Here is a 17,538-nt window from a genome sequence, read left to right as displayed (position 1 = left end):
AGCATAGAAAAGCGAAAAGTGAATCAATTTTCGTGTATGAGTAGAACGTGGCAGATCGAGTTTTGAATCCTTTTTAGGCTAAATTTACTTCTTACAAATTGACGATCGTAATCTATAAATTGGAAGGGTTGCAGTAGGAGTTTTCGAAATGGCTCGGGGAAGCGGTAAAATCAACTGCGTTTACAACTTAGCACGAACAATGGGATTTACTGATGAGTGTAAAAGGCAACCCTTACCGAGGTCGGGAGAAAAAGGGAGGAAAGGGAAATTTCACGCATGTTATTGCAAAATGAATGCGCGGGAATGCCGGTTGTTTACGAAACGCTGGAACAGAGCGCCGCACTTTGTTCGGCTACTATGGGAAGAAAATAACGACAAAGGGAAAAACGTCGGCGGAATCCCACCGTGCCAAAATCTCCGGGAAATGGAAGACAATGGAACGATGGGAGAAAACCAGAAGGGATAAAGTAATGATGGACCGAAGAGTGATTACTTTGTGGCGGAGCAAAGATCCGTCCGTTCGCTGGTCCGGATGGAGTGGCTGGCTTCTCGTTAATCCTCAGATTGGCTTCAGGTCTTTGAGCTACCTGAACGTTTTGCCCCGTCCAAGGAATCCGTCGAAGTCACTGCCGAAGACTCGGTTAATTGGTATTCGTGCCGAACATAGGCGAAAACAGGCGAAACAGGAAAACAGGCCGAATCTCATCTCCCGAGGAAAAAAAGAAACGATTTTTGCAGAAGCGTCAACTCGTATATTTCGGCTTCGCTATTTCTCCCCCGAATCACGCGCAACTTGTTTTATTCGCCTGTATGTGCGCTTTGTATTATGTTATGTGTGTGGCGGGGGGGGCATCCGCCTACCTGTGCCACCCTCATTTTTTCACTTTTTCTCCTTTTGCTGTTCTTCCTCTCCGCCCGGCCGAAACCTTTTTCTGGGTTTCCGCATCTTTCAGAATCCATTTGTTGGAATGGAGGGCGACTCGAGCGGACATAATACACAACCCCGCTGGACTCTCCCCGCCGCCCCGCTGCCCCAACCCGCTGCAGAAGCAATCGGCTATAAGATTCCTTATTCAATATCCACCCGCGCCCTGCGGTTCTCGGATATATGTATGTTGCATATTGTATGTATATTTTCCACCGAATGAGGAAACGCGGTTTACGCGACATCTCGAGGCGCGAAGAGCCGCCATTCGCGCTCTCTCTTCCTTTTTCCAGTTAAGCCGGACAACCGACGAGTGTAAAATCTTGTTGTTAACGGGCAATCGCGGATATTTACAGCGATAAGAAACTTGAGGCGTCGCGATTCCGTTCCTTACATACTACGTACACGTATGCGATCGTCCGAAGCGGTCGAACGGAAAAATCTTTCCGGTATTTGATACGTATAATGCGAAACTTTGTGATTATGCAGCAGGTATTTCAACGGCAGATGCGTCGAGGGCCGATCGTCGACGTCGATCTCTCTTATACATAGGTACAATACAACGAGCATGGGATATCCCGCCAATTTTTACTCGGGATTGCTAATATCGCATGGGTCCTTGACAATGCCAAAAGGGAGAGCTGCTGCATGTGCAGGCTTCGAGCTACTCGAAGATGCTCGCTCAACCTGAACAATAACATATTGCAGAATTCCGAAGGTGTGTTTTCAATGCACGGGGGTGGCTTCACCCCCCTCGCCGACTACTCTACCTGCGCTCCGGTCGAAACTCCGACAGCCGTTCGCCCGCTCTCCTATTCGCCTTGGCATGGAATAATGATAAAAGGGAATTAGGAAAAAATGGTCGAGCAAAAAAGAACCCTTGATCTTGCTCGAAATTTTGCCGTGCAGATATTATATTCATGCGCGCAAAGTGAAGGTCAGCAAAATACCAGGACCGTATATTTTTTTTTCCCGGCTATACTTTTTTTCCATAAAAATCTTCCAGGCGAAAAATGTACGGATGTTTGCTTTGTAACTAAAAATGATGAACAACAACGATGCGGCGTTCAAAATGAATAGCAAACATACCCAGAGTCGCTCTGTTTTTGGTCTAACAAGAATCCTGGTTTTTTTTTTCGCGCCACAGGCGCGTGCTGAGACAAACGTTAAGAGCGAATGGTCTTGCGTCTGGAGGGAGAAAGTCAGGGTTGGAAATGCCGTCTCTATACGCGTACAGTCAGGGTTCTCGAAGGTCTCGCAGAAACCCTCCATAAACCCATCGGGTTCAAACGACGAACCGAGAATGACACGCTGTAGATACCTGGTTTTGTTATACACGGATGAACCGAAACTGCTCCAGTTTTGCCCAACATTGTATAATTTACAGCCTGATTTATCAGTCGAACAAACACTGGAGCTATGGGTTTTTGCCGTGGTAGATCGTGCAATTTCGTACAAACTTGTATACGGCACTATACATATACACCCGCGCATACGTACACACTACACAAATTTCTTACGCAGCGTTGTAAATCTCCCAAGTAGGAAAGGGGGGAAGGGCGATGGAAAAAGTGGGGGGAGGGGGCGGGGGGGCGAGGGCAATTTGGGACGCAGAAGAACTATGCTCTAGTTTTGCCTAAGGCCAGATAAGACGAAGATATTCCGTTGGGGGATTTATTACAGGTTACGTTTAGTGTCCCGCCGCCTCAAGGAAGTCAAAATCGTCAAAACCTGCGCTATGAATTTTCCAAAGTAAATATCGTATTGCATTTAAATTCTCTGGCAGGTATGGCTGCCTCCCTGATAATCCGCACGCTGGTTGGTTGAGCGATTGATATTACACGGATACCTATACATATATACATATAATTCTTGCGACGATCAAAAGCTATCGACCTTAGCGATGCCGTTTCGCCCCGGTGGTTCGGAATGGAAAGAAACGCCTGGTATACGAGAATCGTTAAAATTTCTTTCGTATTTTTATTTTATGCACAGTATCTGTAAAGTAACGAGGTCCTCCCACCTCCTCTTTACCCCCGTCATCTCGCCCTTCACTCCTTCTTTCGACGAGTGAAGGAGGCTGGCCGGGTGGTTTTACAAGAAGAAAAAAATTAAGAAGAAGAAGGAGACGAAGAAGTAGACGAAGACGAAGGATAAAAAGAAAGAGAGTAGAAAAAAACAAAACGAAAAGAAAAGAATCAAGAAAAAGAGCGAGAATATCTTGGATGGCGAAACGCGGTAAGGAGAAAGCGGAGCGGGGAAGCTTTCGGGGTGGCGAAGCGGCGAGGGTGGCGAGGAGAAGAGGGCCGAAGGAGGCGACGCTCGTGCGGACTCGCGCGAAGAAGCCGTGAGTTTAATGATATTCCTGATTACAGCGAGGCACTGACGTTGCTTCAACGTCCGCATACTTATTCGCGCGCGCGCGCGCACACACACACAGACACACACACAGTGTACCTGCACCCTTACTGTATTTGCGATTGCGTGCCTGTGTGTGTGTGTGTGTGTGAGTATTCACGAAGAGAGAAGTGTAACAGCGGAGCGGAGCGAGACCGACTCCGCAGGGTTGAAGGACGGCGAGGGGAGAGCGCAAGGAGACGGGGGTGCAGAGCCAGCTCTCGCGAATCTGGCGTAAAAAGTATTGATCTGAGGGCTCCTTGGCTCCTCGTGGAGTGCTCGCGCGGGAGAGGGTTGAATTCACCCTAACTGTTCGCGGTACCTTTATATTCATCATCCCAGACCCGGGCCCGGACCTCGGCGTATTTAAGGGCCTCCCTCCTTTCCTCCCTCCCTTCCTCCATCCAGCCCTCCTTCCCACCATCTGAAACTCAGACCGCCGAGGAGACTTTCCCGCGACTATTCCGAGGGGTGCCTCTATTTTTTATACCATTCGCCTTTGAATACCAACGACTTCCACAGGATTTTAATTGGCTTTTGTGTCGCTCTGTATTTTTTTCATCCTTCTTTCTTTACTTCGTCTTCTAGTTCTTCTTCTTCTTATTATTATTATTCTTATTCTTCACTTTTTATTCTACTTTCTTCTCTTCGGAGAAACGCATTTCAGTATCTTCCTTACTTCGAATATTTCGGTTTCTTATTTCTCAATCAACGAGGTTTTGCCTCGTTTTCAATAGTAACCTTGCATATTTAATCGTTCAAAATATTCACATTTTCTGAGAAAAGTATAGATGGAATTTTTTTTTTTCTACTTTCAACTCTGCAAATGACCTTTTCACCTATTCTGACGATCAGGGAATTTGGTACATATATCAAAACAAGATAATGGTTGTATCGAAGAGAAAAAAAAAGTAAATTGCACGGGACATTTGCGAAAACGGGAGTAAGAAAAAAAAACGACCAAAGCGACGTCTTTGATCTTGTCAAGCATTTTCTCTTTGGTGTATATACATATGTATATACGTATACGTACGCATATACCGATAACATTGAAACGGCGGATAAAGTGGACCACTTTTATTTGATCTTAGAACAACTGACTGACTGACTGACTGACTGTCTGTCGGGGATCAAGGGTTGAAAAATCCTTCAGAATGTACGAAGCCATGTAAGAGAAGGTATACATAAGTGTATTCTCGCGCGTGTGTGTGGGTGTGTGCACGGAGAGTGAATTCGAGACAAAGTCTGCGAAAGAACCGCTACACCGCCCCGTGAGACAGGTCGACGTCTGGAGAAACGATTACATTAAAGTAAGTGGTGGATTAGCGGTGACGTTGCAGGAGAGGAGAAGGAAAGAAAGAGAGAGAGAGAAGAGGCCTCCGAAGTAGCCAAGCGGAAGGTGGAAGAGAATCGCGGATGTCGTTAAGAGTGTATCTATCCAACACGGTGGTCCAAAATCCTGACACTTGGCCTCTGGCGACTCGGCTAGTCGCGCCGAGGCAATATTTTCGGCATGAGATTATGCGCGCTCATCTCTGCCGAGAGAAAAATGTTACACAAAAATACTTCGACTTTCGCACAAATCATTATAATTATTATCACATCGTCGGAACGCCGTGAATTTCACTCGAATTTACACTGCGCAATGTTTAAGAAAGGAATGTTATGCTCTATGTATATAAGAATTGAATCGCAGCGCGCTGATAAAATTGCAGACTCTTGAGGGTTGCGAGAGCAAACAACAATTACATCTGCAAAGAGCCGAGCATTTCCCTAATTTTCTTCCCTCTCTACCGTTTTTTCTTCTTTTTTTTTCTCTCTTTTTTCACTTCATCTTTCTTTCTTTGCATCTTCGCTCGTCGCAAATTTGAAAGACGCTAATTTTTCAAGGGAAAATCACGACTCGTTATCTCCTTAGCCCCCCAACCCCCTTCCTCTTACTCATTTCACAACCTCGTTCTAACCGTCGAGATAAACTTTAAGTCGCCCTCCTCGAATGCTCAGACAATATGCGCGCGGAAATTCACCCACGTTGTCATCCCCGCGCGGTGAACGGATAAGGCAAGGACAAGGAACACGTGTGAAAAGACGTTCAACCTACACCTACGCTCGCGGATAGTCCCCCTGAACATGGAGCAACAAGTGTACCCGATCTCCTAGCATACGACTCATGCTCTCGCCTCTCTTCCCCAGTTCCGGTTAAACTTCGACCACTCGCTGGGGATTTTTCTAGTCACTTCTGGTCGGGATGAAACAAATTATTGCACGCTTGAATGTCATTGAAATTTTAAAGGTTGTATATGGGAACACTTTGATCGCATCTGAATAGAAGTTAGGCGACGGTGCTCTGGACCTTTCCATAATTATTTTGGTTCAAAAGCCCATCTTCTTCGCCCAGCGTGTTAAAGTGCGTCATTAGAAAGCTCCCTCGAGACGGCCTGTAAGTTGTTCAAAGAATGAGAAGGAAGGAGGAGAGAGAGAGAGAGTGAAAAAAAAATGGTCCCTTTTAGGAGTATCAACCCCCTCGAGGTGGAGGAGAAACCCTTTTGAAGCCAGCGAGCGAGGCGTTTATAATCGTCCAAATCTGCGAACACCGCGTTGCTCCTAAACGCCTCTTATCGGAGGAAAACATCGCCGGTAGATCCACTTAAATGTATTTCGAAATCCCTCGAGTACGTATTGACCCGGCGTAGTGATCCTTGAAAGGGTTTCTCCCCCGGTGTTGTGACAGCGATCCTTTGTCGTCCTGTGTATCAGATGAAAATTATTTATCTTAATATTTTCGATACTCTAACAACGGTGGGTCTATTATATTCTCGCAGGCTAGTCGATCCCCGAGGTACAGGCGACATTCACCTGATCCGTGAGAATTTAACGAACAAACGAGCCTCTTCCGGCTCTTTCCCTTATTGCTACTAGCTGTTTTTCTTACTCCCTATTTTTCACAAAGAAAAGAGTTCGACGCCAATTTATGCGTTCGGTGTCCAGTTACGAGGGTTGAAAAGCGTCGGGCGATTCCGAGGCCCCGATATACCTTTCCCGCACTGCAGCTAGATAGATATCTGCGGCTCGATTAGACAGATGATTCGAGGCCCGCAGCTTCCGGGATGGCGTAAAGGCGTAAACGGGAGGGATCAATCACGGCGAAATTTCATCGGTGCAATATCCGCGTGGCAACAAAGCCAAAGATCGTTCCTGGAAATCTTAGCGAGCCGCTTGTGTCTTTGCCGCGACCAAGGTAAATTAGCAACCAGGCCACGTTCCCTGCGAGATGGTTTACTGCCGTGCGGGGGAAAAGCGCGAGGGTGCAGGGCTCGAGGAGAAGGAGGAGGTCGGTTGAAAACGGAAGGGCCAAAAGTAATGCCACCTTTTATTAAACTTCCGCGCCCGATGCAAAATGTGTTTCGGGTTGTTTTAACTTTAGAAGCCATCTTTATTTACTCTCTCATTCGGTTCACCCGCTATTTCTCACCCCCCTACAGCCGTTTCTCTCTCTCTCTTTCTCTCCTTTTCGCTCGCTGGATCCCGAATGAAGGAGGTTGTAGCCACTGTAATAAACCCGCTCCCAATGCAATTTTCCTTCGCGCTTTCCTCCTCCTCCTCCTCCTACTCCTCTTACTCCTTCATCCTCTCCGCAATAACGCATCGTCGAAGGATTCTTCGCGAAACTCTTTCGCCCTGCGAAACGATTTCCCTTACATCATCCTCGCGACGTTGTCGCAGGCTATAACTGCCATGGGGAATTAGTTGGACGGCGAAAAGGGTCGTCGAACGGGGTTTCCCGTAGCCATGGAAACGAAAGGGTTGCTGCCGAGCGCTTGTATCTTTTCCGTAAAAGGTTAACGAAATTATATCGTACAAATGGAAAGAAATAGCCTCCTCTCATCGCGTCGTTCCGTTCGCCACGGGAATCAAAACGGCTGCAGCCGGAAGGACGATCCCAGTTCGAGTCATCGCATCGGGGTGATTCGGTTACCTCGAAAAAAGAAAACGTTCCAATTCGAAAAACGAGGTGATCAGTCCTTCCTTCGACTGGAATCGACTCGGGGATAAATAATGCATCGAGGATTAACGTAGTACTTTACTGCTGTATTCGACCTAACTTAAAGTCTTTTACAATTAGTTCAACGACAAGGAAATCCGAGCGTGTCTTTTATTTCGGTATTGTAAGTATTACACGCGTACGTAAGACTTGGGTGTATGACGCGTATATGCAGAAAACGACGCATATTATTTCCTCACTTCCGCACGAAAAAATATCTTGGCAATGTCCCCACGCTCGTTTCTCTCACTCTGCTCAAAGTATTGCACGGTGGTTTTTTCTCTCTCGCCCTCTCTTTCCGTCTCGGCTCTCCCGATTCTCTTTCTCCTCTCCGTTCCTTTCCATTTCTCGTACTTTACTTTACCTCTGCTCGCCCTCGCCTCGCCTCGCCGCGCCTACGCTTTCCGTCCTCACTTCACTCACCTACTTCCCCGGTTCCCTTCTTTTGAAGTGAGTATCCGAAATTTATTTCCGTCCGAGTGTTGGTAGCCCTGCGCGTGGGTCGCCGGGTGGTTGCAGGGGGCATTCTTATTTCCATACAAAGCCTTTCAATTTCACCGGCTGAGCCTTTGTGGGACAAGGGTGCGTTCGCAGGTTGGGCAAGAGTGTTGCGATTTCGAATATTTCTTAGTCCCGAGTAGAAGGAGGTAGACAGAGAGAGAGAGAGAGGGAAAGAGCGAAAAAAAGAAAAAAAAAGAAAAAACTGTCGAATGGAACGGGGAAGGGAGGGAAATGAAAAAAAAAATTATGCAAACCGTTTCCCCGCGTCGTCCTGCAGCACCAAGAAACTCTCTTCGCCCTTTTCCTACCTCGCTAACCGATTTGCACTCACCCCTATTTCGTTCTTCGATCATATTAAAGTATGCAAGATATCGGGTGATACCATGCCGCGGAATTCGGTACCTATTCCAAAATGGGACATAAATCATTCGTTCACTTTTGTTAACCCTTTTGGATTACACGCGCAATACTTTGAAGCTGATCGAATGATCCCTTAACTTGGGAAATGACCATATATCAATTACTGGTCACATATTTCCTCTTCATAATTCCGGGTAACCCCACGGGAAAACCCTGCATTGTCTCTACGGCAGGGCTTGACCAGACGGCTGTACAGCCGGATAAGCCTATTATAAGTCAAATTATACTTCTAATCCATTTAATATCGATAATCTTCATTGAATGAGTGGTTGTAAAATAATATTATTGGCCCGAAAGGGGTAAGTCATTGTAACAGGTGAATACAAGATAAGAATTAGCTAAAGCCGTCTCATAAATTATGAATCAACAAAATTCTTTCCCCTTACATTTAAAATCCAACGTCGATAATCACTAGAGGCTGTAAACCTCTAACGCTAAGTCTATTATTGTCCGTATTGTTAAGACCAATAATGATATTTGCACTCACTATTCGGTATTGTTTCGCTGCTATGGTTATCTTGTACGTATACATTTCTTTGTATAGCGCTATTCTACCGACTTTGTCTTATACCGTTTTTAATTTACACCATTGATCGTATCCTTTGTTTTGTTTTTCAAGAATTGTACCCAACTAGGCATCTATTTGGGTGAAGAAAATCTTTCGTGATTGGCTCTGAGCAATTTAATAAACATATCGAAATTGCCAATTTATCCTCCGTTGTGTTCGTATCGATAAAATGAATAAAACGAATAACATGGATTCAATAACTCCACAACTTGAATCGGCATTCCAAAAAATGACCGATCAGTGCCACCACCTCGGACCATGTAAGCGATTAGGGATTTTGTTGAAGCCTCATGGTCACAATGCTCGCCCGCCACTCCTCTTCCGGAGGCTTTTTCGCGCATCCGGTCGGACTCGAGTCCGGCAGGGTCCGATGGGTCTCGTGTAGCGGAATTTAACCTCTCTGAAAGGATTCCGTTTGCTGAATTTTCCCCACGTCTCTATACGTGTACACATACGCACACACGTATACCTCTAAATCTCGGCGATTTATTGGTCCTGCCTGAATTACGTGTCAATAGTGAACGAGTTGGAACCCTTCGGTCCTCGCCGCCCACTCTATTCAGTTCTGTTCAAACCCTTTCAACCGTTGAAGTATTACTTTTTAAACGGCCTCGTACGCCTCGGGAATTAGCGATCGGTCAGCCTGATTTTTCTTTTCACAACGTCGCGTGAAAATATTCAATCCAGTTTGAGATATCCATACGCAGTGAAATTCGTGTTTCAACCGCTTGAATTGTTCTCTCGGATATTTGAAATTCGTATTCGTTCATTCCCCGCGCTTTGCACGAAGAGGGGTGAAGAAGAAGGGGCCACCCGTTAGCAAAGCGCTACCGGTTTCCGGATTTTCGATTTTTTCGGGAGGGCAGGCACCGGTCACACATATGCCTTCCAATCGCCGGATTTTCGTTACTCCGCCGCGTTATGCAGAGAGGTTTCATTGTGGGACCTCGGGAAAATAGCGCTGGGGTAACTTACTGGCCCAAACTCCACCCCGATCGACTGCGGAGGTATACGAACGTCGAACGGGTCTTTCCGCGCTATTGAGCGACGAGCGTAGGCTTCACCGTTGGAAGCGATGTTGATGAATGCTAGACTCGTCGTTTTCAAATTTCATTTCACACTCCTGCATCTTAGAGCCGTGCGGTTTACTCTCAGAATCTGAGGCTGATTATGATTCTGTTTATTCGACTTAACGATAGCCGCGTCACTGGTTCAGCCACTTCTCCGCTACCCGTTTGCAGGGTCGAGAGTAGAAGACGAAGGAGAGGAAAAAGGATCGGGAAGAAGAGGAGGCGGAGAGCGTACGCATTTGGCTGAAGTAAATACGACGGATGATCGAAGATGGAGACTATGGCGAGAAAATACACACGGGTCTTGGGACAAGGAGGGGGAGAGGGCTGGAAGGGGGGGGGGGGGGAAGACAGATGCGTTCCCATGTGTGAATCGGAACGTGCGGTTAGAAGCGAATCGGAGTCTGTCTCAACGTGGGCTGCTATTTTCTCACTGTTTCCTCGCCGCACGTTCTCCGCGCGAACTTTATACTTACTTACTTACACTTCGTTCTCATTTCGTTTAATGGTATGGACGTGCGCATGCACGCGAGCCATACGCACGCAAGTCTTGTTGACGAGATGTACGTATAAGGGTAGTAGTAGGCGCAGGTATAGACTCCCCGGAAACACCGCAAGTAATAAAAATATGCCAAGAGAGAGTGATGGATAATGACAAAGTCCCGATGGATAGAAGTCCTTCTATTCTCACCAAGATGAAACCCGGCCACCATTTACTCTCTATCTCTTTCCGTTTCGTTCATCAGTCCATCATCGCGCACATCTGGATATGAGAAAATGAAATCACTGTACCAACACGTTGTAATCCGTGATTGACTGGTCAGATTTGTATAATATTTACCAAATCTGGGGTGTTGTAACGATGAGAAAATATCTTCTCCATGATCCATCGATTGGCAATAAGGACAAAGTTACCGTATCGGGACGAGATTCAACGCGGTAAGCAGGTGTATCACTTTCGGTTGCAGGCCGGTTCCGCCATGCGTCTCGATCATTTTCGGCTATCATTTATCATCCTCCGTTCATGCCAGGGTCTTTAACGTAATTACACGTTCGGTGGGCACGAGGCCGAGTACGGAGTACCGTTGATTCCTGAGCAAATAACGGCTCAATTTTCCATGATGGATGTAAACGCCCGAAGGATGAACCTCGCGTCGTTCACCAATTTTAGGATCACCGTGCGCGCTGCAGCGGTAACAAGGACCCCGTAATGCCAGGACTCGTGCTGCCGGCATAGCTGACGTTTTAATTTCACTCTCCTTATCCGGCGAACCCCGCGATCAAACCCGGGATTTATAAGCGTCGGCGTGGCATCGCGTCCCTAGCCAGCTTGCGGGAAGTTCAAGGAAAGAACCGGGGTTCAATCGACGCGTCTTTGTCTACCTGTTACGCCTCCCTGATAGAGCAGTTCTCGCGCGAGGATGTACTATAAATATACTTATCCAGGAGAGGAGGGAAAGAAGAGGAGGAAGAGGATGGAGAGGACGGAGAGCTTGCCGCGACGGATCTTCCTTCCTCTCTCTATCTCACCACATACTTTACCGGAGGAAGCCACGTGTGACAAACTGCCGACGCGGCGAGGATCGGAACTGTTCATCGTAAACACGATTTTCCCTTCTCTCCGTGCTTCTCTCTTTTTGGCTTTTGCTTTCACCGTGCTACGATACTTCTTTTTTTTTCTTTTTTCACCCAACGGTCGACGAGAATCCCACACTCGGGATAATCACGCGAAACCAGCAACAGGCTTCGTATCCTCTATGTCCTCTTCCTCATTCACATTCAGCAAACTTCTGGTATTCACGGGCAAGTGTCGGCGAAAGATTCTTGGTGATATCTTGTGCTCTTTTCCGGGTTTATTGTTTTCTTTTTATTTTATCAATGAGTATTATCCGTGTTATTTGAAGCTCCTGGACGGGACGTTGCTCATTCCCATGGGACTAAAAGAATCCGGCGGTGTTCTTTACTTAAGACGTCGATGGGATTATTTATGAGCATTATAATCCGAACAAATGATCCCCCACGGCAGTCTGCTCAATTTTTTCACTAGACCCCTTTATTAGGTTATCTGCATTACCTTTTACGTACAATTTCTTCACCGTTTCATGTTAAACGTGACAGAGACAAGAGCAAAAATTGAACCGATGATAAGGAGGCATCCTTTCGGGCCAGAATCATATCACGAAGACTATCACTATTAACCTATGTCGGCTCAACAATGATGCTGGTACAAGGTGTACATCGATAGTTTGTCTGTCGATCAAGATAAGTTGCGCACCTTTACGATACAGCTGACCTTTTCCTAGTTTTTATAAAAGCCGCAGCAGCGAGTTTCGGTCCAAGAAGTGCGGCGAAGAAAAAATTCGAAAAAGTAATCCTGCAGAAGTGACACGCCATGAGGTGAGAATGACCGCGACAGTGGTTCGGCGCGTGTGTCGGTAGGAGAAAAAAACTAGCACCAATGTTACAGGGTATAAAATGCAGGGTGCAAATCTTCCGGGTATAGAAAATTTAAATCGACTTAGCCAAAATTTTTTTCACTTCCCCTGGAGTTTTTTTTTCCGCGCACGCGCTTTTCGCACTAAAAAACAGCCAGATGCCACGCCGCACGCTTCGGTGAACGACTTTGAGCACTTCCATTGTGTCCCGTGAACGTTCCTCACGCGCGTTTGGATCAGGGAAAATCGATGGAGAAAATAAGAATGGTGATAAAAAGTAGGTAACAACCCTTGCGCTCAGCCTGTCGCGTGTTCATCACTCTCGTAACACCCTTGCAAATGGCCGCCAGGTTCGATCTGTTTGGGTTAACCCTTTTCACCCCTTGGGATATCCCGGTGCTACTACTCCCTCGGGCCAGTCCTCGACCAATCACGAACCGCCACTGATTTCGCAACCCTTCCATATCCAATCTCCAACCCTCCCAGCTTCTGCCTCGCAACCCTTCCATCCTCCTCAGGGTCGGCTAAATGTATGACTATACGACGTGTGTATATGTGTATGTGAAACAGCAATGGCCGCGCTGCGGAGAGCTAATTGCCTTCGGGGCGCCATTAACCTTCGCAGCGTTAATCTTGGTCCTGAAATGCTCGTTACTTAGTTTTCATTCAATTCGCCGTTTTTTGCTTCCCGTTTTCCTAACTTGATAACCAGTTTGGCGACGGATTAAAGGGAAAAGGTATACATCAGCGCACAGAGGGAGAAAGGAGGAAAAAAGAAAACAAAAGACGAAAAAGAAGGTAACACCATTTTCAGACGTATCAGAAGGCTGCATCGTCACCGAACAAAGTCTTAAGCTAATCAGACCGCGCATCTCTCATCTTGGCGCTTGGCCTGGCAAGTAATGAAAGCATGAATACTTGATGCGGCCTCCGTAATTATATCGGAGGCCCTTAGGTGAGGCGAACTGAGGTGAGGTTAGGTTGAGACGGCGCGGATGACGAGCCGCGGAAACTGCGCGGCTGCGGGGAATACGGGGTGGAAAGTCGTGGAGGTGATGGGTTGGGGAAGGGCGAGGAGGGCGAGGAGGGCCAGGAGGGAAGGTTCGTTTGCATCGCTGAAAAGGCGTTTTGTGCCCCTGAATAATTAATTCCGGGTACGCTCATGGTTTATACCCTAAAAGCATACTTTCGGATGATACGCAAGTGCTGCCGACGAAAAAAATATTATGGCTAACTAAGTTTACGCCCAGCCGCCATTTTACTTTCTCCTCGCCCTACAACATATAATATTCCACTTTGTACACTCTTCGGGCGGCGGCCACCACTCACCAGAAGCTCGACGGATTTCAAAATTTAATTAATATCCGATTTCAGAGACGCGTGTTACATAATACATCAGCGCTTGGGCATTTATAGTTTTTGAGGTGAAAAAAAAAAATTGAATTTTGGGAAAACCGATGAACGTATAATAACAGACAGCGATTGCATTATATACGAGGATCACGAAAGACGGAGGCACCGCGTTCGTTTTTCATCTCATCAAGAAATTTTCAAAGTCTTATCAAATCCGGCGTCGGCAAAGGACTCAAAAGGACAGCTATAAACTCCTTATTATAATACTTATTCTCGACTCCTTCTCATTCCCTGCAGCAGCGGCAACAGCAGCAGCGGACGGTGATAAATTTAGCTGACGACGTGGATGACGACCCTTTTGACTAAACTCGATCATTTTCTAAGGAGTCAGCAGACTGGTAGGCCTCAGATAAGGCGGGGATAATTAATATAATTTAAAAAAGGCGGAATTCACCGTTGCGCGTATTATAAAACGGTGGGCGCTAATGTCTGCACCCATACCGGTTTACATGTCTCGGGAATAAGAGAGGCCGATTCAAATGAAGAGAATAGGAAATCCTTAGTCATACAGACAGGGCGAGCGAATTAGGCCCTTCCAATGAGCATGAGCCCGAGGCGGCGAGGCGGGCTGATTCGGCGATTCTTAATTGCCAGTCTGCGAAGGGCAATTATCCCGGCAAAATGTACTGCCGATTAATTCAACACGACGGTGCCTGCTTTCGGTACGAGTACATAATATGAGACCGGTGTCGTCCGCGTTATACATACGAGTTCCAGCTCGAGCGATCCGGGCACAATGGCAGGTGACAATGTGACAAAGGAAAATTTGCGCTGGAAAGAATCGCGAAGAATCGGGAACAATGACCCAAAGATAAGACTCAGCTTTCTCTCCGCGGAGTAAGAAAGAACGCCATAGAGAAGAAAAGTGAACAAACATAACAAAGAGAAAAAAACACACGCACACACACACAGACACACACACACACACGCAACGATTCTACGGAGAAGGCGAAAAAAGATTAACTCGAAGGAGACGAAGGAGAAATACAAGTAGAAAAATTGCGCGACTCAAGACAAACGAGACTGCGACAGAGATAGAACCGATACTCCATTATATCCTGCGTCTATACGCATTCGATCTAATATCCCATGTTTCGGCTTGCCTCTACTCGCGGACAGAAAGGGTATAAGGGTCGAAAGATCCCTCGGAGACCTCGACTGAAGTAAGAGAGAGCGAGAGAATTATTCTTATCAAAGTAGCAGATTAACGGAATTCCTGCTGTCGGCACTCAGTGAGCGTTCGTTTTTTTGGAAGAAACGATCGAGGCTGGAGGATGGAGGAAAGGCGTTCGGTCAATCGAGTGGGAATGCAATGGTTGTCCTCGCCCCGGCATGGCACACGTCACGGGGTATGGCAACGCCGGCTAGGCCACCCCTCGAGCGTTCGTTCCACCATAATTTCAGAAAATGAGATAAGCTTCCCTGATCCCGGCGTGGGGCTGCAGCAACCCTCTCCAACCCCCTCGGTTGACGCGGAGAATGGGGTTGCTGCAACTGACCAAGAGTGAAAGCTCATTGGCTAGGGACTGAGCGAGCGAGCGAGCTGTCCTGATCAATAAATTGTTCTAGTACCTACCAAACCGAGGCCAAACTCTCATTTGGAGTTGGTTGATGGATGAGTCGCCTTGTTTGCCGGCGAGCTGCAGTATCGCCGAATGTTTGAATCCAAAAATCTCGGTGGGAAAATATCCCGCCTCCGCTGCTATTGATCGATGCGATCGCGTCCATCATTTTGTTGTTTTCTTCCAGCTTCGGACCTGTTTTTGTTTTGGTTTTTCCCGCGCCGACCCGATCCCCTCTCAACTCGGTCTTCCCGCTGAGAACTCACTTTAGAAAAGACTTGAGATGAGATAAGAAACCATTGAAAAACAGTTCCGTCAACGGGAAACAATTGTTTTCAATGATAAACCTACCCGGCGTTTCAGAGCTTCGAAGTGTTGTCTCCGCAGCTCGTTTCCCTAGATAGAATGGTGAAAAGAAAAAAAAATCCGCCATTACCTACCCATCGAAAAAGCATCAATTTCGCCCACTAAGGATTAATCGAACCCTTGTTACGGTTCAATCAAAATTCACGCGGAAAAAAGGAAGCAAAATTAATATAATCGCTGATAGAACTTCATTTAGCTATTATTTCTTAAACGATTGAAAAATTTTCTGATGCGCTGCCGGCACTGAAGTTTTTCGTTCCAAGAAGTAGAAATTCTTATAATGGGTTCTCTCTTCCTACGTAGAACTACTTTCAATGTCCACGTGACGATCGGGCATTGTTAGCCACGTCGAACAGAAACGGAGGGAACCTTTGGATTTCAAAAATTGCGGAAGCATTACGTCGCCAAAATGTCTACAAATTCTCCCAAGAATAATCGAAGGAGGAGAAATATCTTTTTCTCCATTAATTTTGATACTATTGAAAAACGGTCCCTACTGCTTTGAATTGACTCTGCATTCAGCGTTGAATGAAATCGGTCGCGTAGGTGTCCGTTATTCTCATTCGTGACGCATCATCATCGTCATAATCATTTTCTCTTTTTTCTCGCTCTGTATTTCTCGTTCTGTCATCCAACGATATTTGTCCAATACGCGCAGTGACAGTTTACTGTGACTTGGCACAGTTTTTCACAACTTGAAGTATTGAAGATTTGGAAGAAACTGTGTTTCCGGAACTGTGCCTAGTATACTGTTATCTCTCTTTTTTCTCCTAATTTCTGAAAGGATTCGAGGATCACTACGGCGAAATATGTAATTTCCCTACATCCCTGAACGCAGCTGTAGACTCTGGTTTTTGTTTTTTCGTATAAGTATATACGGACAACGCCCTAGCCTCTGGGTATTAAACGTTGTTTTCTTGCGTCAAAGTTTGTTCCTTGAACCAGAGGAGGCATCCATCCAGAGTTTCACGGGGTTCCAGGAATTCCGGACGCGCCTCGAGGAGACTCGAGGAGAATTTTCGGAGGGTCCGGTTGCCCTGGAGACGGACTCTGTGGCCTCACTTCCGTGTTTCGTTGGTTGTTTATTCGCTTGTTCACTGACTAACACTCCTATTTCCCGTCTAACACGATGATTGTATTATCACAAAGAGCGTAGTTGTATCGATTTAAGGATTCGGAACTCCCTGCATCGCGGTATGTTTTATTAAGTTCTGTCGAAATAAGCCGCCCATTATTCACCCTGCAGACGAACGAAACCCGTGCGATGAAATTTTTCCCGGGGAAGATGAAAACGAAACGCGAAAAGACTCGATCACCTTATAGCAGTTTGTGGTCATCGAAGAAATTTTCACCAACCTTGAAATCAACGGCGGCCGGCCGTTCGTAACTACCGAAAAGGCTTCGTTCCCCGACCAGTAGCAGGATTCGACGAAAGTTCAAAGACGGGACCGCAAACTTTCTTTGATAAACTTCTCTGGAAAGGGCGCGGGCGGGTCGCGTGGCACGGGAAGCCCTGGGTAAAGGGTAGGGATCGGGGAACGGTGGCGGAGGAGGGCGAGGAGGGTGTGAGGGGGGAGAAGAGGATGAGGATGAGGAACTTCGTATCTCCGGAGTGCATTACTTCCCAGAATGGAGTCGATCCCCGGGCAAAACGGGAATCGATCACTCGCTCTCTCAGTCCGCATTTTGTTTTCACCTGTGTTTTCCTGTTTTCGTATTTTCCTCTTTTTTTTTCCCCCTCTTTTTTCCGCCCCCTCCGTACGTCGAGCGGTGTTTCTCTCCCCCGTTTCTGGTATTTCGTTTTCTTGTTCGTCTCTTTTCAACTTATTTCTTTCTTTC

General features: G+C 46.7%; 1 long non-coding RNA gene across 2 annotated transcripts in view; it reads left to right on the top strand.

Annotated features, from left to right (window-relative positions):
* Positions 1 to 17,538, top strand: part of LOC124221949 (uncharacterized) — a 149,593-nt gene that overhangs the window by 110,725 nt on the left and 21,330 nt on the right. The gene's annotated exons all lie outside the window — the stretch shown is intronic.

The sequence above is a fragment of the Neodiprion pinetum genome, chromosome 6 (genome assembly GCF_021155775.2).
Source record: "Neodiprion pinetum isolate iyNeoPine1 chromosome 6, iyNeoPine1.2, whole genome shotgun sequence".
Classification (NCBI taxonomy): domain Eukaryota; kingdom Metazoa; phylum Arthropoda; class Insecta; order Hymenoptera; family Diprionidae; genus Neodiprion; species Neodiprion pinetum.
Note: the sequence above shows the minus strand (reverse complement) of the source record. Positions and strands in the feature narration are given on the sequence as shown.